The sequence below is a fragment of the Apus apus genome, chromosome 2 (genome assembly GCF_020740795.1).
Source record: "Apus apus isolate bApuApu2 chromosome 2, bApuApu2.pri.cur, whole genome shotgun sequence".
NCBI lineage: Eukaryota > Metazoa > Chordata > Aves > Apodiformes > Apodidae > Apus > Apus apus.
Window position 1 is genome coordinate 101,865,189 of NC_067283.1, and position 23,985 is coordinate 101,889,173.

General features: G+C 42.0%; 1 protein-coding gene across 4 annotated transcripts in view; it reads right to left on the bottom strand.

Annotated features, from left to right (window-relative positions):
* Positions 1-6,585, bottom strand: part of LDLRAD4 (low density lipoprotein receptor class A domain containing 4) — a 293,120-nt gene extending 286,535 nt beyond the window's left edge. For 2 of the 4 annotated variants that reach the window (XM_051609860.1, XM_051609857.1), the window contains exon 1: positions 6,470-6,584. The gene's annotated coding sequence lies outside the window, so the exon portion shown is untranslated. Of the gene's footprint in view, positions 1-559; positions 642-6,469 lie in introns of those variants that run through there. The other 2 variants (XM_051609863.1, XM_051609859.1) reach the window with 2 other exon arrangements.
* Between the last annotated feature and the right edge of the window lie 17,400 nt (positions 6,586-23,985).

The window sequence follows — 23,985 nt, forward strand, 5'->3', positions numbered from 1 at the left end:
TTGGATAGATGGATCACATGTCAGGCTACCCGATTAAATACAGATAACTCATAGGTTTAAACATTTTAAGTGAAAATTGAATGCTTGCAAAAAGTTAATCTCAATCTACTGTTTCTAAAAACCTGCTAGGAAGGTTATTAAAACAGTAACAGGAATGTGAAAGGGTCACAAACAGAAAACATCCATGTTGGAAATACTGACTTCCTGTCCACTTCCACTACCCATACAGGTTTGGTAAGGAATTACAGTCTACACAAACCTTCTGTAAAACAAAACATCTACACATTAACTGCACTGGCCAACATAGGCTATTAGTCAGCCCACATCTAGCTTTTATATGAGCAAGTGCAGTCTTTAAATTAGGAATATGTTATCTTATCTGCATACATTTTTTACAAACGTTCAATGTAATTTTGCTTAACCCTAGTTAAGGCAACCTACAAAACCAGTCACCTATTAAGGTGAAATTGTGAGAGAAAAACACACATCAGTTTGGTATTTCACAGAAGGCACCAGTTCAACAGCTATGGAGATTAAGGCAGGTTATATATAAGCATACCTTACATCTTCTCTCCCACACCTTCTACTGTTCTCCTCAACTCTGACCCATAGGGCAGAAGCCAGGTAACTCACTTTCGTCTTATGAAAATCCCATGCAAATATGGCAAATGTCCAGATGAAAGTCTAGATAAAAGAGGCCAAAATACCCTCGATGAACTAGCATCACTAGACTCAGTAACTAATAGTTAAGCAAAAGCAGAATATTTATTACTTTTTCCACCCCATAGTTTAAGAAAAACTGCTACATTTAGATAATTACATATAGTACATCCCTGCTAGATACAGCACTAACATATTCATTTTACTCAGAATTCTAAAATACGAGTTGACTCATCTGCCTAATATTATCTAGCACATGCTAGCAGAAGGCTAACTGTGCTTTACTTTTCAGCACCTGGTAATTGCAAGCATCTTCAAACAGTACTCTATTCTTTAAACACAAATTCCACTCTTCATTTCAAAGATTATTAGAAGGAAAATACGTTATTCTTTTTTAATTACCTTTTTATGTTGTGTAGCTGAGCCTATTATTTTGGTTTCTCACACCTGTAACCTACTTGTTCTCCATTTCATAGAGAGAAAGGAGGGGGCAGTCTGTAACTGAGATATGAAGCAACAACCTTCTTTAACAACTACCTTCTTCCACTGAGACTTTTGTGCGGTTTTAACTGTGTGTTAAGTAAGAGTGATCCATTATTACTTTGGACTTGTAAACACCTTTAAACATTCCATTTGGTGCTAATGACATACGAAGCAAGAATGAATATGAATTTGATAGTACTGTATCTAGTAGGGATGGTTAATTCTTTAGGACTAAACACTTGATTCAACCCAAAATAATATATTGTTTCTACTCACACTGTAATGGAAAAATGCCTCAGCTTGGTTTACGACCGACTTTTTAAAAAGTTATCTAGCTATCAGTCCACAGAGTCTATTAAACCTGCACTTTTAGTCAACACATAGCAAAACCTAAGTGCAGAGGCATCAGGCAGAGCCACACACCACAGGTTTACACTGAGCATACCCTTTCTAGCAGCAGTAGTTTATTTATCCCTGCCATGTAACTTTAACAGCATTTCTGTGTGGATGCTGGCAATCACTGACTTCCATTGTTTCCTAAATTGTCTAGTAAGATTTTCAAATGCTTTTCAGTTTTAGCAGATAATAAAACATAAAATCACTATCATTACCCAGAGTCATTTGGTGCTCTCCTCAAAAAATAGCTCCCCTAACTCATAAATTACTTTGTTAACAGAACTACATTCCCTTAAGAACACAGCTACCTGAATTTGGAGTATCCATATTATTGTGCCCAATGAGTTTTCAAAATCCAATGGCAAGGATTTCTGATCAGTTTCTCTGCAAAATACAGACATTAAAAATAAACTATGGGTGTGGATGCCTTGCCTCCCTGGCCCCTCTTCCCACCACACGCACTTCCACCCCCAGCTTCTTCACTAGTTTTCATGCAGATTTGTGCCAGACATTCGGCATCCTCATTAAGTGGTGTCTGGCAACCTGCCTAAGTTTTAGTGGGTTCTGGGAATGCCAATATATTAACCAGAGGACTTTTTGCATACCCTTGAGAGATTTTATTCTAGAAGTCAGCCATTTGGCACAAAGAAAACTTACTTCAAATCTTGGAAAGTTCTCCACTGGCAATAAGAAGAGAAATTACATTTAGATTATTCTAATTTCTGTCTTCTATCTGAAATGTAAGTTTGATGTAGAGCAAGATCATCCAAACAGTTTAAAAGGTGACAGTGCTGCTTGCAATAGGATTTTAGAGAAAAAAAAAGCAGATACGAACACCACAGACACAGCACAACATCAAGAAAATCATTAATTTTCAGTCTGTTGTCCCTTGTCACCAAAATAATCTTAATCAGGAAGATAATTATTATTATGCTCAGTGATAATGAATGGTGATATGGGTACTTGCAAATTTTCACTGCTTAACTAAACAATAAGAAAAAGCATTCAATAAAACACATCTGCATTTAGCATATTGCAAATATGCTAAATTGAGGCCTGCGCTACTGAAATGCACATATTAAATACATATAGATGATGAATAGAGACATATTGCCAGCACGAAATACAGAACGCACTGTAATGTTGTGGTCACTCTTCTTCACCTGCAAACATTCCTTCTACTGAAGTCCCCTTATAGCTACTATTGCTCAACTGAGGGTCTCAGAGGTAAGCAAATAAAACTCCTCTCTAAAATAAAGGACTCAAATTTATCTATCAAATACAAGATTCAGAAGAACACAATGGGGGAAAAAAAAGGTCAATAACTTCCCATCACTGGAATATTCCGCTAGTGCAGCACATTAAAAAAAAAAAAGTACACTGAAGACGTCTGTCAGTATTTTGTTCTAAGTCTGTTTCTGCAGACATATATTTAGAGAATGCCATTTGTTTCAGTAAGTTATTTGGGTAATCCGTGATCATCTAGATGTTGCTATCCGTTTTTATTAGAAATTGCTTCAAATTGCTATTTACTTCAAACTCATAATCTTGGTTTGTACAAAAAACTGCTGGCTTCCTGACAGTAGCTCCAAAATGTCACGATCCCTCTATAATCACTGATTAGCACCAGAGACTTAAATAGAATAAATTTAAAACAATTCAACTGAAATGCTTTAGTGTACATATTAGAAGTCTGGCAAAAATAAGATTATGTTTGGTGGGAAATAAATTTTTAGCTATCTATGCTGCCTTTGCTTAGATATCAACCTTCTAGGCAAGACGGCTATTCTTAAAAATAGCTGTCAACTGAGAAAAGAAAATGTATATGTATGAATCATTTCACTACAGGGTTGGATTCCCAGCAACTGATGCACCACTGTTCTGGCATCAGTGTCTTTAACGAGCAGCTGATACTAGCTTGGTGCCATTGAAGAATTTCACGGTTACCACAGAACCAATCTGCAGAAAAATTCATCTCTAAACTCCTTGAAGTATTTGTATTCCGTAACTGGCAATTCACTGTCAAGGAGCTACTTCAGGCCATTAGGAACTCCAGACAGAGAAAAACTTTTCCAAGACCATTCACAAACTAAATGCAACAACCATTCCTGCCCATGCAAGACTTAGTGGGCAGACATGTACTGTTTAACACTTCATTTCTCTGCTACGGATTCTACTGAGCTAAATTACTTTTAAGATACCTTTCCATTAATTCAATAATAATTTACTTCTTTCAGGCACATCACACCCTGAAAGTATTCCAAATTATTTTAGCCAGCATTGCTTAAACGCAATCAGTAGCAGCAGCTAGATAGAGTACTGCAGGACAGCTGGGAAATAAAAACTATATTTTTGGTCAAGAAAATCAGACAGAAAACTTCTCCCCTTTCTCCTTACCCACCCTCCCCCCTCCCCCCCCCGAAAAAAAAAAAAAAAAAAAAAAGACATGGTACCTTCACTGCACAGAAAACTATGAACTCACCTTTCCAAGTCTAACCTTAAATGGCCTATGCAGAGAAAACAGCATGTTGTCTACTTTAAAATAACAAAGGGACAAGTTAGTTGTAAATTCTTAGGTTCAGTGATTGTTTAACAGCTTCAGTCTTACCAAAATTAATACAACTGTCTCTCAATCTGGAACCCAAATATCTAATTCCACAAGCTTTCTTATAGCAAGTCTACGATACTGAAGACTGAATTCAAACTTCATCAGTAAAACGCTGCCTAGTGCCTGTAATGTTTCAATTAACATAAACCAATGGCCTGAAATATACTGTCTCACATTGTTAATTCATTCTGAGTTACACTTTTATCATCATTTAGGCCTACACAGGCATCTGAATTTGCTAGAGAATACTGACGTGCCTTATGCATATGCAACAAAGATCTTCACATACCTAAGAGTTAGAAATAATATGCTGCTATAAACACTGAATATATAAAAATACGTATTTTTACTTCTATACATAACTGTATATAGTTGACACATTCCAATTTAAGTTCTCCTCATGCTGGTCGCTTCATGTATCACAGTAATTTAATACCTGGTGCTAAAAAACCAGTACAGATATAGATGCTCAGAGTACCATCACTATTTCAGCTAATATGGACGAGGGGATGTTGATTAGACTGCTTCCCAGCAGTGCACAGGTTTTCCAGCAAAACTGCTGCTTTTATTTACAACCACAAAGCCATAATATTTATATTCTCATTAGTGGAACCATGCATGTGTGCACCACACACAGTTATTCAACTCTACTCAACAGTGCATCCTAAGTTATTTTAACAACTATGAATCCTTGCAACCAGTAGATTTCCCAAAATGTTATCCTGGAAATGAAATTGGAAGCTAGAATGTAACTTGTGTATAATCAACACACTCAGGGGTTGAAGGATGAAAACCAAAAGATGCTTTCCAGAAAGGAACATTACCGTACTTAGGCAGCATCTACGTTCTTATCTCATCCGTGTCTACCAGTAATTGCCCCTCGGGCTTTCTTACCGGCAAAAACCCTCTCCCTTTTTGACCAGCCTCCGATGTCCAATGCTGCACACATTTCTCTCTTCATGCTATGCTATGCACCTTTCCACTCCACAAACGTTTTAACGCAAGTTTTTCGCTCGCAAGAACAATTTCCTGACAAGATCATGCCCGTGTTTTAGACCAATAAACTTTCATAACACCAAACACAACTTCTAGTACTACCACATAAAATTATGCACCAGGTTTCTGTTCTCTTGCACAACCAGTATTTGCTATTCATAAAAGGTATGAAGGATAAAGAAAACAGCCCCACTAGAACCCTCATCATCGTAGGTGTTCAGTTAAGGTCTACTAAGACAACAGAACTTAATTCTGCATTTGCCTGTTTCCTGTTTATTTATTCTTCAGTGAACTTAAACCTACACCGCAACGGTGTGTTTGCCCCTTCAGCAAAAGCATCAAACCACAACCTACGCAGAACCACCTCCCCACCTAGATGATGGAAAACCCAGCACACGATTCAGAAATTTGGGATGCATGTCTTCAACGCACACAATACAGGCAGGCATAGATACAGAGAGATAAAGCCAGACCTCCGCTAATAAACTTTTTTTTTGGGGGGGGGCAAAAAAACCACAACACAACAATAAAACCAAACACACAAAAAACCCGACAACAAAGGCACTTCATTAAATATAGGTCACTTGTGCGTGAGCCCGGTAGCCACGCCGCTGCTCTTCCCTCCTGCGAAGTTGCCTGCCGGGAGCGGGGTGCCCGCCGCTGCCCCGGGGCGCAGCCGCCCCGCAGCCGCCCCGCAGCCCTCCCCCAGGGCCGGGCAGGACCCGGGCAGGGCTGTTCCCGGGCGCTGCCCGCCCAGCCGCACCGCACCCACCCGGAGGCGAGGGGAGCGCCCAGACGGAGCCACAAGTACTTACTCGGGAGCCGCCGGCTCGGAGGTGCCGCACGCTCCCCGCTCGCCTCCGCCTTCCCCCCGCAGCCCCGGGAGTCTCCTCCCCGCCCCGCGTCGCCGGGCGCCGCTCCGGCTTCTCCCCCGGCCCCGGGGAGCGGCGGGGAGCAGCGGGCAGTGGCGGGGCTCCCCGCAGCCCAGGCCTCCCCCCGCCACCGGCGCTACCTGTCACCGCCGCGGCCCCTCACGCCGGCCGAGACCCCGAGGCAGCACCCTCGGCGGGACCCGAGGGGGCAGGCGGGGGTGGCCGCGGAGGGACAGGCTCAGCCCGGCGTGGCAGCGGCTTCTGGGGGGCCGGGGGCATCCCCCGCCGCGGCAGGGAGGGAGGGAGGGAGGGCGGGCGGGCGCCGGCAGAGCCCCCCGGCAGCCGCCGCCCCGTCCCTCGCACGCTCCCCGACCCTTCAACTCGGGCCTCCCCGCACTTTCCCCGGCACTTTCCGCCGCGCCGCGCCCCGGTCCCGCCGGCCGCACGCACTCACCTCCCGCCGGCCCCCGCCGCCCGTCCCCGCGCCGGGCGGGCCTCCTCCGGAGCGGACGGGGCGCCTGGCCGCCTCCCCCTGCCTGTCTCCGGCAGCCTCGCTCCCTGCGCTGAGGCTGTGCCTGACTCCAACTCATCCCCAGCCTCTCCTCCTCCTCCTCCTCCTCCCCCCCGCCCTGCCCGCTCCGCTGGCTGCCGCCTGTCTGCAGCGAGTCTGGCTCGGGCGGGCGGGCGCGGGGGCCGCCGGCGGCGCGGGGGGAGGGCGGCAGGGGAGGAGGGAGGGAGGGAGGGAGGGAGGAAAGGAGGGGCGGTGGCGCTGCCTCCCTCCTTCTCCTCCCTCCCTCTCCTCCGCGCTCCCTCCCGGCTCCGCGGCCCACACTGACACCTGCCGGGCGGGTGTGCGCGGTGGCGGGGCCGGCGCCGGGACTCCGGCAGCGACGGCGGGGCAGGCGGCCGAAAGGGCGGCGGGGCGGCTGCTCCGAGGGGCCGCTCCTCCCGTGCTGCTGCTGCTGCTGCGGCCCGGGCAGGCCCGGGGGTGGAGACAGGGGCACGGGCTGAGGTAAGACGCGGGGAGGAGGCAGCCCCCGGCCCGCCCGCGCCCCCGGGAGCGGGGCCGCCCCGCACCCCGGCCCGCACGGGGCAGCCCCGCCGCCCACACGGCCAAGCGAGCACCAAGCGGGTGGGGGAGGGAGGTGGGGAGGGGGGGGCAGAGGGGAAGCAGAAAAAGTACACTTTGTCCCGTGCAGAATGAGACATTTTTTGACATTTCAAAAAAATGTTGCAAGACAGGAAAACCCAGTCGGAGTCACGGCCCAGCAGGCATGAACCCAAGGCAGGCTGCTGCCCTGCCTGTGCTCACTTGCAGGCGCTGTCCGTCTCAGGCTCAGTAACGCAGCCCCGCATCCAGCTGCCACAGCTTTCGCTCGCCACCAGCCTCCCCTTCTCTCTGTCGAGATCCTACGGGATGTAGGGCTGTGGTACGGGTGGATCATCAAGTAAATCAGCCCCCTTAATCTTTGTTGTGCCCAAGCCTGAAGTTGTGATGTTTAAAAGCACAAATATTGATGCACACTCTTCTCACAGGGAAAAAAAAAAAAAAAAACACCAAAAAAAAACCCACCTTTCTGTTGATTCAGATCATCAGCATCTGTGACACACGCTGAAGACTTCCTATCTGTGCACGTGATGCTTGGGCTGAACAGGAGAAAGAGCAGGGCATAGGAAGGTGTGTGCTTTTTAAGTGTAGCTGGTTTCCCTTCTTGCCTCACTTGTCCCTAGTTGCAAATTGGAAGGAAGATGCAAGTCTGCCTGAAGGAGACACGAATCTGCCAACCCACAATTCAGAGGACCAAGCTATGAATCGCAGAGTCACCAAGGCTGGAAAAGACCTTTAAGATCACCAAGTCCAACCTATGACCTAACACCACCACAATGGCTAGACCATGGCACTAAGTGCCACATCCAGCCTTTCCTTGAACACATCCAGGGATGGTGCCTCCACCACTTCCCTGGGAAGTCCATTCCAATGTCTAATCACCCTCTCCATGAGGAAGTACTTCCTAATATCCAACCTAAACCTCCCCTGAAGCAGCTTGAGGTGATGCCATCTTGTCCTGTTGCTAGTCGCCTGGAAAAATAGCCCAGCCCCCACCTGACTACAGCCTCCCTTCAGGTAGTTGTAGAGAGTGATAAGGTCCCCCCTGAGTCTCCCCTTCTCCAGGCTAAACAACCCCAGCTCCACCAGCCTATCCCTATAAGACTTTCCCTCTAGTCCTTTCACCAGCCTTGTTGCTCTTCTCTGGACCTGCTCCAGCACCTCAATATCCTTCTCCAAGTGAGGGGCCATGAAGATTGTGGAGGTGATGGCCTGCTGTTTCAGCTGTGGGTCACCAGATGCGATGGAAAACAGGGAACCGGCAAGAAAGTTCCAAAACAGAGAAACAGTCAGAGCAGCAGTGAAAGATTATTTTAGTAAACATTTTGGATTAAGCCATAAGCAGCCAAAGGAACATCAAACAATACAAGAAAGAAAAACTCCCAGTAATCTAGATATAATGGGGCTGTTTGTCTTGAAACTTGCAAAAAGCATCAAAAGGTTGCAGGGTTAATGATCAAAATAATCAACTACTTAAAATCATAGATTATAAACACATTACAAATACCAATTTAACAAAGTGGAAGAACCTTGATTTCAAGTTTGTAATTAGTCATCAAGAGTCAAATGCTCCATTTCCAAGAGCACCCTAGTAATCACAGAACAGTTTGGGTTGGAAGGGACCTTAAAGACCATCCAGTTCCAACACCTCTGCCATAGGGAGGGACACCCTCCCACTAGACCGTGTCACTCAAAGCCCCATCCAACCCAGCCTTGAACACTTCCAGGGATGGGGCATCCACAGCTTCTCCAAGCAACAGGTTTCTGTGTCTCACCACCTTCATAGGAAAGAATTTCTTCCTCATGTCTAATCTAAATTTACCCTCTTGCAGTTTGAAACCATCCCCACTTGTTCTATCACTACATGCCCTTTCAGCCCCTTCAGGTACTAGAAGGCCTCTATAAGGTCTTCCTGAGCCTTCTCTTCTCCAGGCTCAACAACCCAAATTCTCTCAGCCTGTGCTGATAGGAGAGGTGCTCCAGCCCTCTGATCATCTTCGTGGCCCTTCTCTGGACTTGCTCAAACAGCTCCATATCCTTCTTGTGTTGGAGGCTTCAGAACTGGACACAGTACTCCAGGTAGGGTCTCACCAGAATGAGTAGAGGGGGAGAATCACCTACTGGTCACACTTCTTTTGATGCAGCCCAGGATACAGTTGACTTTCTGGGCTGCAAGCACAGATTGCTGGCTCATGTTGAGCTTCTTATCAACCAACGCCCGCATGACTCTCTCTGCAGGGCTGTTTCTGATCCATTCTCTGCCCACCTTGCATTTGTGCAAGGGATTGCCCTGATGCATGTGCACAATCTTGCACTTGGCCTTGCTGAAATTCATGCAGTTTGCATGGGCCCACTTCTCAAGCCTGTCAAGGTCCCTCTGGATGGCATCCTTCCCTCCAGCATGTCAACCACACCACACAGCTTGGTGTCATCAGCAAACCTGCTGAGAGTGCGTTCAGTCCCACTGTCCATGTCATTTACAAAGATGTTAGTAGCACCAGTCCCAGTACTAATTCCTGAGGAACACCACTCGTCACTGATCTCCACTTGGATATTGAGCTATTGACCACAACTCTGAGTGTAACCATCCAGCCAATTCCTTATCCACTAGGTAGTTCTCCCGTGAAGTCCATATCCCTCCAATCTAGAAACAAGGATGTCATGTATCAAACACTTTGCACAAATCCAGGTAGATGACATCAGATTGTCTTCCTTTATTTCCTAACTCTGTAACACCATCATAGAAGGCCACCAAATTTTTCAGGTACCATTTACCCTTGGTGAGGCCATGTTGGCTGTCACCAACCACCTTCTCATTTTCCATGTGCCCTAGCATAGCTTCCAGGAAGATGTGCTCTATGATCTTGCCAGGCAAAGAGGTGAGACTAGCTAGCCTGTAGTTCCCCAGGTCTTCTTTCTTCCCTTTTTAAAAATAGGGGTTATATTTCCCATTTTCCAGTCAGTGGGAACTTCATCACACTGGCACTTCTTAAATATTATGGGTAGTGGCTTAGCAACTTTATCCATCAGTTTCCTCAAGACCTCACTAACATGCCTACACAAGCTTTTCTTGTTGCCCTTGATGTCCCTGTTCAGATTTAATTCTATCAAGGCTTTAGCTTCCTAGCCTAATCCCTGGCTGCCAGGAGAATTTCTCTGCATTCCTCTCAGGCTACCTGTCCTTGCTTCCATCCTCTGTAGGCCTCCTTTTTGAGTTTGTCCAGGAGCTCCTTGTTTATCCATGCAGGCCTCCTGGCATTTTTGCCCAACTTACTCTTTGTTGGGATGCATTGCTCCTGAGCTTGGAGGAGATGATCCTTGAACACTAACCATCTTTCTTGGGCCTTTCTTTCCTCCAGGGATTTGTCCCATGTTACTCTACCAAGCAGGTCCCTAAAGAGACCAAAGTCTACAATCCTGAAGTCCAGGATAGCAAGTTGGCTGTGTGCCCTCCCCACTGCTCTAAGATCTTGAAGTCCACCTGTATAAGCTTCCTAACAAATCAGTGTGACATGCTTCAGCCGTGTTCCCTTCAGTGACTTCTCAGGGAAAACAAGTAATCATTTGCTTCCATCAGAGATTCCTGCTATGTATGGAGGAATATCCCTAACCCATGGAAAACTTAATAAAACATAACAAAACCACTTATCAAGTAACATATTATCTCTATACACAGTAGCCCTCAAACGGAAAAATTTGCCTGCCAGCAATTTGGAATATTTTGGGCACGTAGAACAGGGACAGCAAAATAACAGTGAAAATGCACAGACTCATAGGCATGCTCAGAAAATACAATGTATGTATCAATCCGTCTCTGGAAAGTGAAACTGAGAGAACACCCTATACTGCTGATATTCTTCTTCCTATCCAAGATATTCCTGGAACAGACAATCTGCAATCTAATATACTGGCAATTGCCAGAGGACAACAATTCCTCATTTACATAAATTCCTTTTTCTTTAAATCACCAAAATTACAAGTTCTGTTCAGTGTCTGACTCTATTTAAACATGTCTGAAGTGTCAGTATTTCTGAAGTTTAGAGACCCTCTAAGTGTTAACATTTATTCCCCGATAAAGTTATAAATGTATAAATCAAGATCTATAAATCAAAGATTTCAGGACTTGTGTAAAGGTTTCACTCTAAAGAAAATCCCAGAGAGTTTGGTTATATGAAAAACTGTATCTTAAAAAAACCCAAACTGAACAAACAAAACAGTGAAAGCAATACTCACAGTATCACAATATTGGGTTTTCACATATCCACGAGGTTGCATAGGCATCCTGACAGGTTTTTTTCCTGGATAAGTAAGAGAAAGGTCTAATAATGTATTTAAGGTATAGGCAGATCTATGTATTATTTTCTTCCTTTTCTTTATCCTCCTCTCTAAACCTAATAATGACATAATTAATATCTGGGCTGGTAGGGTTTTGTTGTTGTTGTTTTGTTTGGTTGGTTTCGTTTTGCTTTTTTTTTTCCTACTTTATCACTCATCTGAGAGTAGAAGTGACTTCAGTGCTACTGGTAGACAGCATGGTGCTGCGTTCCTAAAGGTGCAGCTTAACAACAGCAGCAACCCCTGCCATGTCCAGAACTCCACTGCAAGAACCAAGGAAACCTAGGAGACAGGTTCTCTGCTGACTAGAATAAATACTAGGCCTGGCTGGGCTATTAGATATGACCGGCGATACACATCCTGGTGAAGCATGTGGTACAAGTGTCCGTATCCATCCCTGGTAGGGCCCCTTCTCTGGGCTTGTTTTGTGTGCTGTAACTGCTGTCACCTCTTCCTCCCCAGTCTTGCAGTCTGCAGGACATGCCACACTGCCAGGGAGGAAGCCAGTGGAGAAAGCAAGTATTTGAATAATTAGACTGAGAGGAACAAATTTCAATCCAGGGACATAATGCCTGTTGGTTTTAGCTACCAGTGACTCATCTTGTTTCCCATGAGGAAGCCACAGATCAGTGTATTTCAAGTATTACTGATTCCTATTATCTGTTATGCTGAAAGAACAAGGAGGAAGAAATTAAAAACATTCAAAATGCAGTAGGAACACAGCCAGATAACACATGGGCACATATAATAATCTAGTCTTACTAAACTACAAGTAAAAGCATGCTACAAATAAAAACAACACCCAAAATTAGTTAGAAGAGTATTTGATAGAGGTTTTTTTTTTACCCAACAGGTCACCCAGATTCATCTCCCAGTTGTCCACCACAAGCAGATAAGCACTGCTCATTATGGTATCGTGGTGCTGTTTTGCAAAAAAAAAGTGCAAGCAAAAAAGTCTGCAACCTTACTGGCACCTCTACACTACACAGGGACAGACAAATCTTCAGTACACTAATTTCCAAAAGACAGGGCTCAGTCAAGCCCCTGGCATGCTGGGGTGGTTCTCATGGTTTGTTTTTTGTTGTTGTTTTAGTTTTTTGTGGCAGAACCTAGCAAAGGTTCAATACAGAAAGAGATGGCAGTTCCTCCTTACTAAAGCCAGGGAGTTATATTCTCTCTCTTGGATGACTCCCAAGAAGGTAATACCTTTCAAGGGCTTCCACTCTCCTTCCAGGTAAGACTAACAAGAGTACATCAGGGAAGAAAATGTCTATATTACATGTTTTATGGAACTAATAGCAAGCAAATATATCTCATCAAAATTTTTAAAGTTAATAACATACAAAAAACATACCACAAACTTGCCATAACAGTTTTTGGCCATTTGAAAAGACAAAGCTCCATCAAGTGTTTTAACAAAAAGATTCTGAAATGTTCTGAAGTGGTTCAAGATCTTAATGCAAATTCTAATGTTTCAGTCATGGAGACAGAGGCCTCAGCCTGCACTGAGCCTCAGAGTAGGTGCAAGGCCTTGACACACAACCTCAATGCCCAAGCAGATGTGCACAGATGGACTTGTGGGGCCCCTTGACTACACACACAGCATTCCAGGACCCAGACTGTACTTGTAACAGCATGTTACCACAGTGTGCAATTGTGTCACTCTAGTGACTGCGCCACCACAGAAGAGGACCTCCTTTTTGGTAGCAGGTAGTAAAGCAATGACAGGGTAGGGAAGTGTGTAAGTATGGAAGGAAGGCAGCACAAGAAAGATTACTTACAACATTTTGCTGCTGTACAAAATTCTGTCCTTTCTAGTCATTCACTGAAATTAGACTCCATCTAGTTTGTTGTTCATGGATGCACACACACACAGATTCATTCTGCAGTGTATTGTTCATCTGCCAGTTCCACCCTCACACCTGTAGACTCCTCCACTAGTTATCAATTTCAGTTTTAGATGGTCCCACAGATCTGAAGAGATGTTTTGGTTTTCACACTAAATAAAATGCGATGTCAGAAAGTTACACTTAGTGAGCGCTACGAATATCTGGAGTGCATCCTCAGGTTTTAGCAATAAGGTAACATTACAGACCATACATTTCTTGGCTTGGAAAGAACATCATTAGACGAAGTACTTTAGAGATGGCAGTCAGTTAAGTCCAGACTGAAACTCTCCCAGATGCTCTAAATAGTTAATCCAAGAGCTGGGAAGAGGCATGGCAAAAATCTTAGTTGGACACATGCTCTGTGTCTCTTGTTGAAATTTCAAAACCTGTACTGTTAGTCATGATGACATTTCTTGAAGACGGCACCAACGCATCAGTGAATTTGAAGCTTGTAGAAAATAGTGGATGAAAAGCTCTGGGTGCTCTTACTGCCTCAGAATTTATACAACTGATGCACAGCTTAAAGAACTGGCACCCGAAAAATGCTCCAATGGCAGTAACGCCCTCCTCCTTTTCCTAAAAGAAAGCCTAATGAAAAAAAAACAAACTCCACTGGGAATGAGCGTAGATCAGGTTGCCAGGTCTACACCTTTAGCTCCTGATAAATCAGTCAAGAAAGCTATGACTTGGAAACCCCTCTGTGAGGCACAAAGAGTAACAGACTGGAATCAGATTGTACCACATAAGCTACCAAATACCACATACAATGCCATAATAAAGAGATAAATTACATTCCCTGTTATGAGGGGCTGGATGACTGAATAGCAATCAAAATGGAGTTCTGTATCAACATAAGAAGTCAAAAATTTATGTAGCAATTAAACAATATTCTTGTCTCAACCTGCTATTCTCCTTTTACAAGGGAACCTCATACCATATTTTGTGAATCCTTACTGATGTACCAAGTGTCTTATGAAGCAGCAGAGATTGAAAGAACAGAATCCTAGCCTGAATCAGAATTTTTCTTTTTGTCAGCATTTCTTTAAAATAACAATGGCAACTGCAGTTCTGAATCGATTCCCTGACTTGTAAGTATTTGAAATACCAAACTGTCTAGTTTGCTGAAATGTCGATAGTACTTCCACATTAGAATAGAAAGATATTTAGTAGCCTCCACATGCTTTCACATCCATTTATCTGCTTTACAAACTAGTCAGTAAGTTTTTCAGATTGGGGGAAAAAAGCCTCCACTATGCAGATTAATTATAATAAAATGTTATTTCCAAACTCCCTCCCAGCACTAATGCACTTTGGACACTGCTTCAGTAATTTAGCATATGAATTAATATACAGGATGTACTCTGTTATTATCACTTTAGAAACAATTTACAAATAGATGTGTTTTCTTCTTTGCAAAATAATGTTTTTGCCATGCGAAAATAAATTTTTCCAAATATATTTTCCTTCCCAAGTTTCAGATCAATTTGTGTTGGAAGAAAAGCCTTAGTCTTTTCATGATTCAGATAGAGAATCTAAGTCATAAAACAAATATGATTTTCCTTAAGAATGTACTGTGAGGACAGGCAGTATAGTGAACTGATACAAATTCTCATCATTTATTCTACAGCATTCTGTCTACTGGATACAAAGCAGCTATTAACTGCTTGTTGTTCTACAGTTTTTGACTTTTAAAGTACTACCAAACCATCCTTTTTCTCCAAAAACATAGCCAGAATTGCTTTCTTAGCTACCAGTCCTACTGTGCTGGTCTATGTTATTTGTGAGGGAAGGAATTCGTTTCCAAAGCATTTTATATGAAAGACTTGCCACATATTGTTGGACAAGATCTTAACTCTTTTCAGGTCCACATCGGAAATCCCACTGACTTCAGTAGGACCAAGATCAGACTCATTTTGCACAGACAGACAGACACACGAAATCTATAGAAAGAGTATTCGATACAGAACGTAGTGCCCATCTAGTACTCAAATTAAGCCATGACCCAAAAACTCCAAACCTTTGTTAGTCTTACATAAAAAGGAGGGAAATAATATGAGAAAGATGCATAAATATCAGTAACAGCCTCATCTTATGCTTACTCTTAATGGAAGAATCAGTATTACAATCTATAAGCTTCTGTCTTTCCTGTCCACTAATACAATCACTCCTGTTCAGCTGTCCTTACTCCTAAGCTTTCAAACCCTTCCCAGTAGCTAGACACATTCAGGTGTATTTAAAAAAAAATACTCTATTCTTCTTCCTTAGGGCTTCACAGAAAAATTCTATTTTCACACTTAAAAAACAACCCTCATTTTTTGTGATAAGGGCCATCTTCAGAGTGTCACTGTGTACAGTACAGAGTACCTGGTCAATGCTTAAACTTTAAAATATAATTGCCTTAATTTTAAGAACCCTACATTGCAACAAACTTCTTCTAGTTCTGCCCTTCAGCTCTCTCCAAGCATAAAGCTGGAGAGCTCTGAAAAGATCCCAGCATCCATTTACTACAAAGACTTGTTTTCTCTTTTTTTTCTGGCCTGCTTTTGGACTTCTTTTAAATTAAAGCCTTTGCATTAACACAGCATTAAAAATCTGAATGCTTTACTATAACAAAAGACAATTAAAGCAAGTAGATTGGACAGACTACACAACTCAAACTGCATATATGGATGTATGAGCAGCAGCTGAGTGTTTTTCATGCCCAGGAGGCAACTCTGCATCATCTTCAGGCAGCCCAAGCTAACACTGACCAATGAATCAGACACCTGTGTTGTCCAGAAGGAGAACAAGTGGAACCTGCTGCTGGCTGCATGTCTGCATGACCAAATACATTTTTTCATGCCTGGAAAAATGTTCCTACAATTGCTTACAGAACTACTGCAAAAATAAGACTTATATTATTCCCTTCTAGCTTACTCCTCCCAGAGGGATCTGAGGAACAGCCTCCTTGCTCTTTCATGTTAAATGTATCCTAGTGACTTTTTTTTAATCCTCCCCACTGCTTTTGCAGGTCATCTGTAATATATTTTTAATACTGAAAACCTGCATAGCATACGGTTGTTTAATGCCTTCCATTAAAGGCTCTCAAAGCATTTTGTTGTCACTAATCAGTTCAGTCTCAGTAACCCAGACGTACACAAGCATTATTCCTATTCTATAGACAAGAAAACAACTACAGAGAAGGTTGAGTGGCAGAATTCATGCCTGCATTTAAACTCCAACCACTAGGATCACAAACAGCTTGAAAAAAGACAAACTGTTCTCTAACACTCAGATCTGTACAACTGTATTAACAAGAGTTCCTCCAATAATTTGCTGGCTTTTCTCTCAGATACTTCCTTAGCTACTTGTTTGTTTATAAACAGGCTACCTACAGATCTTAAGACACATTACAGACACCAAGAACAGAGGCCAATATAAAACAATCTGTTAAAAAGGATCTTTCCCCGTTGTTTTAGCATCAGTATAACAAGTTGCAAGAATGCAAAAGACATTAAAATGTTAGTTTTTTACATCTTTTTCCTTTAACACACTGACTATTCTCTTGGCTAGCATCTGCAGCACTCTTCACTCACAGCTGATCCACTTTAAACAAGACACTTAGAAAAATATGTTACAAATTTATGGAAAAATAAGTATCCACATCTCAACATTTTAACTCCAAACCTCTATATCATCATTATAGATGCTGCCCTAACCGGTCATTCACACACCTCTGGAGTGAGTGCAAAAGTACCAAGATGTGCCCCATCTTGTTGTGAAAATGGTATCTTGATCCATAATCTTAACATCACCATTTGCAGAAATATGAATCAATTTAGACTGTGACACTAACTTCTATTTTTATAATTTTCTGTTATTACAACTTATAATTTCTACAGTGGTTTTTCCCTTCATTGCACAGAATGGAGACCGCTCAAAGGATGTATCAAGAACACATATGGAAAAATGTTTTCCATGTGTGGAATAGATAGAAGCTCTGCCTTACTTGTACAATTAATATCTTGCTCTTTTTTCAGTATCATATTCACTGCTCCACAGTAACAGTAGGAATTAATCAACAAAGAGTCACAAGTTAAGCAAGGAAGTTAAAATTTACTACAAAACAGTTAATCTGCAATTATTTTCTATAAAATGTGCACTCTGTCCCAGCAATGCAGGCAAAAGTTGGTCTTTAAGTAAGAAAATAAATAGATTTAAATTAGCGCATATTGACCTGACAATATTAATTTGCATGCAGGCAGTCAATGCAAAACAGCTGACCTGGGGTAATTTGTGTAGAACAAGGAGTTGGAGACCAAGCAGGTTATTAATGTATATATACTCTTTATACATGCACTTAGGTCCGCCAGTCTGGCAACAGTTTTATAAAATGCAGCCACACCTCTATCCTAAGTGATATTGTTTCAAGAAAAATTTCGCTTCTTCAAGCTATGTCTTTCTGGCCAGATCACAAAATGTATGAAATAATCTTTGTTCCTCAAACTTGAGACTTTTCCCCAGTGTGCATACACGGGCAAATAAATATCTGCTTAATGTTCATTTGTAGCTATGCTATTCTCAGCTTTTTAGCACACCTATCCCAAGCTGTAGTGCTTCAAAACTAGGAAATTCTAAGATAATAAAGGCTGTTCCTGCTTTCAGGTATAGAACTAACTCCTTAGTGTTTACTTTTATTTAATCTTTGTTTTTACAGTGCTGCTTGTTTATTTATTTCTCTGCTGTACTCCATTTGTTATCCCGAAAGCATGAGAGATGAGCACCATGAATTACACCACATGCAGTGAGGCCCCGCAGAGACGTCAGAGCCTCCCACGGAAACAGACACAATGTTATCTCCAAGCCCTTTCTCCCTCCAAACATCTGCCCTTCTGCTGGGGGCAAAGGCAGCAGAGCAATGAAGATATTGTTCTGTTCAACCCCATTCCTGGCACTGCAGCCTAACAGCAGCATGGAAATCTTGGCAAGGAACCCCAGTGCTTGGAGCATTTGAACAGTTGAATGGGGCATCCAGCCAGAGGCTGCACAGCTGTGGCTGGAAAAGGCTCTGAGGGACCCTCTCACCTACCAGGCCTCTGGTTTCACAGACTGATACAGCAAAGGTGGTAGCAACATCAAGGAGACTTCTCCCCATCCACAAGTCCTTCCATTAACCAGTACTGACTCTACTCGTTAGTTAACTGCAATGATTCAGGCACAGGCTAGATGCTGAGTTCATTCAAAGAAGCCTCTGAGAATGTTTGAATCACATCTGACACCAGAAATAAATAAAAAAATGCTCTGGAGCTAGTGTAGCTGTGATTGTCTGTTCTTAAAGAGAATTACATGAGCATTGTCAGTGGGCAGTCTCAGCTTTGTACCAGACACAGGATTTTATATGAAATCCAGATGTCATTTAGAACAATGTCAAAAGTCAAACTAAGATCAGTATTCATCAAATGACATTTTTAGAGAAAAATTATGCTCTGCAGCTTAAAGAAAGAATTAAGAACATCCCAGACTCATTTCTCTTAGCAATGTCATTGGGTTTTCTCTCATATAAACATATAACCCTGAAGAATCAAGAATGGAAATAATCTCCATGTTTCTGCTTGGATATGGTTCATAACTCAGGATCAGTTTATGAGTCTCAGTAGTTCCCCTACAGTACAGAGCTGTTCACCATTATACTTTGATTTACATGCTCAATATCTACCTACATGAGAAGTCTCAATACACTGGAAAGGACCAGAATGTTTTTTCTACATTTAATTAGCAAACAAATGAAGTTACTTTCAACAGTCTTTGGTTTTCTTAAGCAATATTAGAACTATCTGCACACTATTAGTCAGTGCAAGCAGTCAAAAAACAAAACATTGCTTACTTTGTTCTGAGATAAGCACCCCAAAGCTCTACCTACCACTCAACAGAGTGAGTTCACCTTCATGCCATGCTGTGCCTACCCAAATTGTAGCAGTCACCCACTTTCACTGAATAAAATGGTGCCTTATTTGCAAAGATTTAAATAAAGCTCTCTTTGTTCATGAAAGATCCGTATTCTTTTCAGCAAAAGGCATGATCTCATCATTCTGATATAATTGTTCCATTAATTGCATGAAAGAAACCTTGCATTGCCAGGGCTGAGAAAGATCACTCTAGAAGGTGAAACTAGGAGTCCAGAGGGATGTTGTCAATTTACCTCATCAACAGGAAGACAAATGTGTGTTATTTAGCTATTCCCTAAGAATAAGAAAGCAAAATCAGCATGGGGCTAGGCTGACATTGAGATGCCATTCAAACAGCATCCAGCCCCAACAATGTCTCAGTCTCATAATAAGCCTGTTATAATCAGTTGGCTCCCAGTTGCCTTGCAAAATTCCATCTCAGAAAGGGATTAAAGATGTCTTTTAGCCAGAAACATTCAGTGGCACCTTCAGGAACACCTGTTTATTTTAATAGTTGGTGTTGATATGCTCTGCTGCATGGTGGTCTTTAAGTTCTGCAAAGAAATACTAGTTGTAGCTTTTTGTTCAACTGCAGGTTTTTGATTAAAAATTGTTCAGATTTGTAAGTACAGCAAGGCAGATTTCAGAAAGAAAACTGTAATAGTATTATTATAGGGGCTGTTTGGGCTTCTTTTAAAAGAAAATATTCTTGCCATACAATAAATAAATCTACACAGCTCTTCCAGAGTTCTAAACAAACAAGTGAATAAGATATGATCAGGTACAATAGCTGTATGAAGGAAAAATACTTTCCTTCAGATGCACCCCAGTAAGCAATTTGTTTCAGCAACTTAACACTCTTGAACTGACATGAGTACTTAAGTCATTTCTGAAAAACACATCACAAGATTTAGCAACAATAGAAATGTGTTACCCTTCAGTGCTTTGAGAGTTCCAGTTTCTCAAGACTCACAACGTATGGAAGTTGATCCTGAAAAAGTAGTACTGATCTGGATACAAAGATGCTGCGTTAAAGGGGCAGCATGTTCTGTAAATCCCACTAAGAAGCCTGAAATCCTTGTGATTATACACTGTTCTTGGTGATTAAAGCCGGATATTCAAGAACGCAGAGTTCAAGATTAGGCCCATACTTTAATCACTGCAGAAGGCAAGAATAAGTAAAACACTATCCCCACCACAGGTCCTTCTGCTTTTCTCAGTTGGATGCAGCAGTGCACATCAACACTTCTTATCTAGAATAGGGAAACAGACTTTTCACCTTTCCTCCAGCTCATACTCTTGCGACCTTAGAATTGCAGTCCTACTGTTGTACTCCCACCTCTTCTACTTGTATTCTATCTAAAGCATGGAATTTGTCTTTTTGGCTTCAGAGTTTGTGTCTGACACATCTGACTCTAGGTACAGCTGTTTACCTGCTTTTCCTTTTCTTTTTCTTGGAATTTGGGACTTAATGTCTTCATGTTGAAACAGGAAGATCTGTTTGAGGGACCATATATTAGTCTCTCTCGACAGATCTAGACGGATCTAGACCTATCACATTAACATAGCAATTGGACTTCATCCTAACCCTGGATAATCAAGTAGGGTAAATTCCTGGAAAAAGAAACCTAATTTTGCCTCTCTTAAACACCACTATTTGTTATGTTTCATATCCTCAGCTACACACGTTAACTGGGCTAAGCACTTTGAAGCTCTTCCTCTAGAGAAAGGAAGTGCTGACTCCCATACTAGTAGAACCTGACAGAATCACAGAATCATCATGGTTGGGAAAGAACCTGAGTTCACAGTCCAACCATCAACACAAAAAAAAAAAACCCAGACAAACTCCACCACCTCCCTGGGCAGGCTGTTGCAGTGCCTGACCACTCTTTCAGTACAGAAATTCTTCCTAATATCCAATCTAAACCTCCCCTGCCACAACTTCATTCCATTTCCTCTGCTCCTGTCATTATCTACTTGGGAGAAGAGGCCAACACCCACCTCCCTGCAGCCTCCTTCCACATAGTTGTAGAGGGCGATGAGGTCTTCCCTCAGCCTCCTCTTCTCCAAAATAAACATCCCTAGCTCCCTCAACTCACCCATCTAGAAGAACAAATGCTTTAGCATGCTGATCTGAATTGGCTTTGTTGTTTAAGATGGGGCATGCATCTTATTTATGCACTGCCTACAGATCAGTTGAAAACTTCTGCTCATAAAAGGCTAATCTCACCACAAGCTGCTCTTCTTCCCTGTTTAAGAAGAAGGATACCATCTTTTTCACAGACTTGTCCAAGTGATAGCAGGTGTATTTTCTTAGATATGTGTTTTGGAGTGTCAAAATTAGTAAAAGAGTATTTCATCCAGGTCAAAAAGGGACCAGCCTTTGGCCAGCAAGTATTGCTGGTGCAGACATACCCCTCTTCATGCCTGGTCTCTGCCACAAGTCTTTCACACAAGAATCTGCCTAAGCAAGCAATGCAGGCTTAACCCATCAAAAGTGCAACACATGAAGCCCACTCTTCCCCAGGCAATTGTCACACAACTCCCATGTTACCAAATTATCAAGAAAGCATCTTAGGACAACTTTCAAGTTATCACTTCAGCATATAGAAATTCGATTATTGAGGAAGCAGGTTTTCAAGAACTGCAATACACTCCAGGGCACTGACAGACCACACAGTCTCTGCTGTAACTGTTGCAGGAGTTGTTCCCTCTTTCATTGATGTTAGGGGACAAAAGCGCCTGGGTTTCAACCCAATCTCATGAAATTCAGAAAAAATGGTACCTTTAGGTGGGCTGGTCTTCAGTCAAGCTGACAAAGGCATCTTCATACTTGGCATCACTGTTCCAAGCTGGCCTGCTTTCCACTTCAGCATATCTTTATGATGTAAACAGGCTCTGAATACTGACACCTTGTTCTAAGTCACATGCTTTTAGAAGGGAGCAGGTCATTAACATGGGTGGCTCCTGACTGTGGAAGTGTCAGAGGCAGCTTTCCAGGGTGAGGAGTGTCTCCAAGACCCCCATCCTTGCAACCCTGTAAGCACAGCAAGATCCAGACAGTAACTTCTGCCCATGACTTCATTAAACTTCAATTCTGTCTTGTAAAAGCAGCTGATTTTCTATATATTACTAGAATCAATAAAAATTTTATTAGTATATTACTCATATGTGTTGCTAAAGCTAGCTCGTAACCCACAAACAACACTTTCTACACAGCAAAGTGTCAGTCTCTTCCCAAACCCTTTGTTTACAAGACCTTGCCATTGCTTTACCTTCAATAAGTTAACATTTTTCTCCTGTTTGTCTCATTCTCTAGCACAAAAACAAAAAATTGTTTTAAATTATGTCAATATTCTAAATACAAGCTTAATTTCAGTGTATGAATATATATTTCATTCCACACTCAGATGGGCTTTTGCAATAATACAAAAGAAAATTAATTTTTGTACAAAAGATTGGATGAGAACCTCCATGCCATCAAATAAGATCCATGATAACCTCCTTACTGAAGCAGTGCAGAAGTATCTTACCTAGATCTTTCTTAAAAGGATAACTACACCACTGCAGCAGTGTATCTGGTTTCACTTCTGGTGATGTTATTGATTAGTCTTCTTTTAAATAATTCTGTATTATTATAGCAATGCTGGGAAACAGACCCAGTTCTTCTGTGGGGTTGGTTGGTTTGTTCTGGAGTTTGGTGGTTCCTTTAAACTCACAAACATCTTTTCTTGTCTACAGCATCCTGAAAATCCTAACTAAGCCAGAGATGGCTGGAGCTACAACAGTTGTTCCTCTGAGGACTCCAGGGGTGACACAAGGGAAAGAGGTAGAGAGAAACTACAGAGACTATGCAAGAAACACACAGCTTATGGAAAAGACTTTCAAGTTACTTCCTAACACACACCAGCTGCCTAACATGTATTGTTTGAACCCAGGAAAAGCTATGCATGTAGGGGAAATACATGATTTGCCTACATTAAATGGTTTATACAACTAAATGGCAAGATTAAGCACCAATTGTTGCAAATGTTTTCAATATTTCATCCCATGATTTAATTTACTTGATTTCTAAAAATACCAAACCTCTTAACGCAACAGGTTGCTAGCCTGTAAACAGCATTCTTTCCAAAGACAGATTTTAAACTCATGGTCGTTTTCACAATTAAAACCAGGCAACAATCTTTACCTCACGATCTTAGTTATTTTCACTTCCTCTTCACACACATCTTGCTTTGTTTTGTCACAAGAACATTACAGCTTAGGTACTTTGTACTACCACAGTTGCCTTTCCATTTAATTCTTTTAGTTTCTTAACTCTTGTATTATTTATTCAATTTTCAGCCATTGTCAACAACTAAGTGCATCAAAATTTTCCTTTCTTATTTTTGAACACTCTAGAGAAAGCTAAGGGGGCTGGTGAATGTATGAAGTTCAAAAATGTAAAAATAAAAACATTAAAAGTTAATGCTGTTAGTCCATTCTTTCCATGTTTTTTCATATCAAATGCTACAATTAGAAGAAAGACTTTTTGGAATTGCGAATACAATCAACTACAACAACAGAAAAAGGTTTTTCACTATATTGTAGAATTATACTCAGATAATGACAACATATATATTTCTATAATCTACACCTGTAAAATTTTTACTTGCAATAAAACTTAACCAAACTATGGGAAATACCCCCCTGATCCTAATACACAATTTCTATT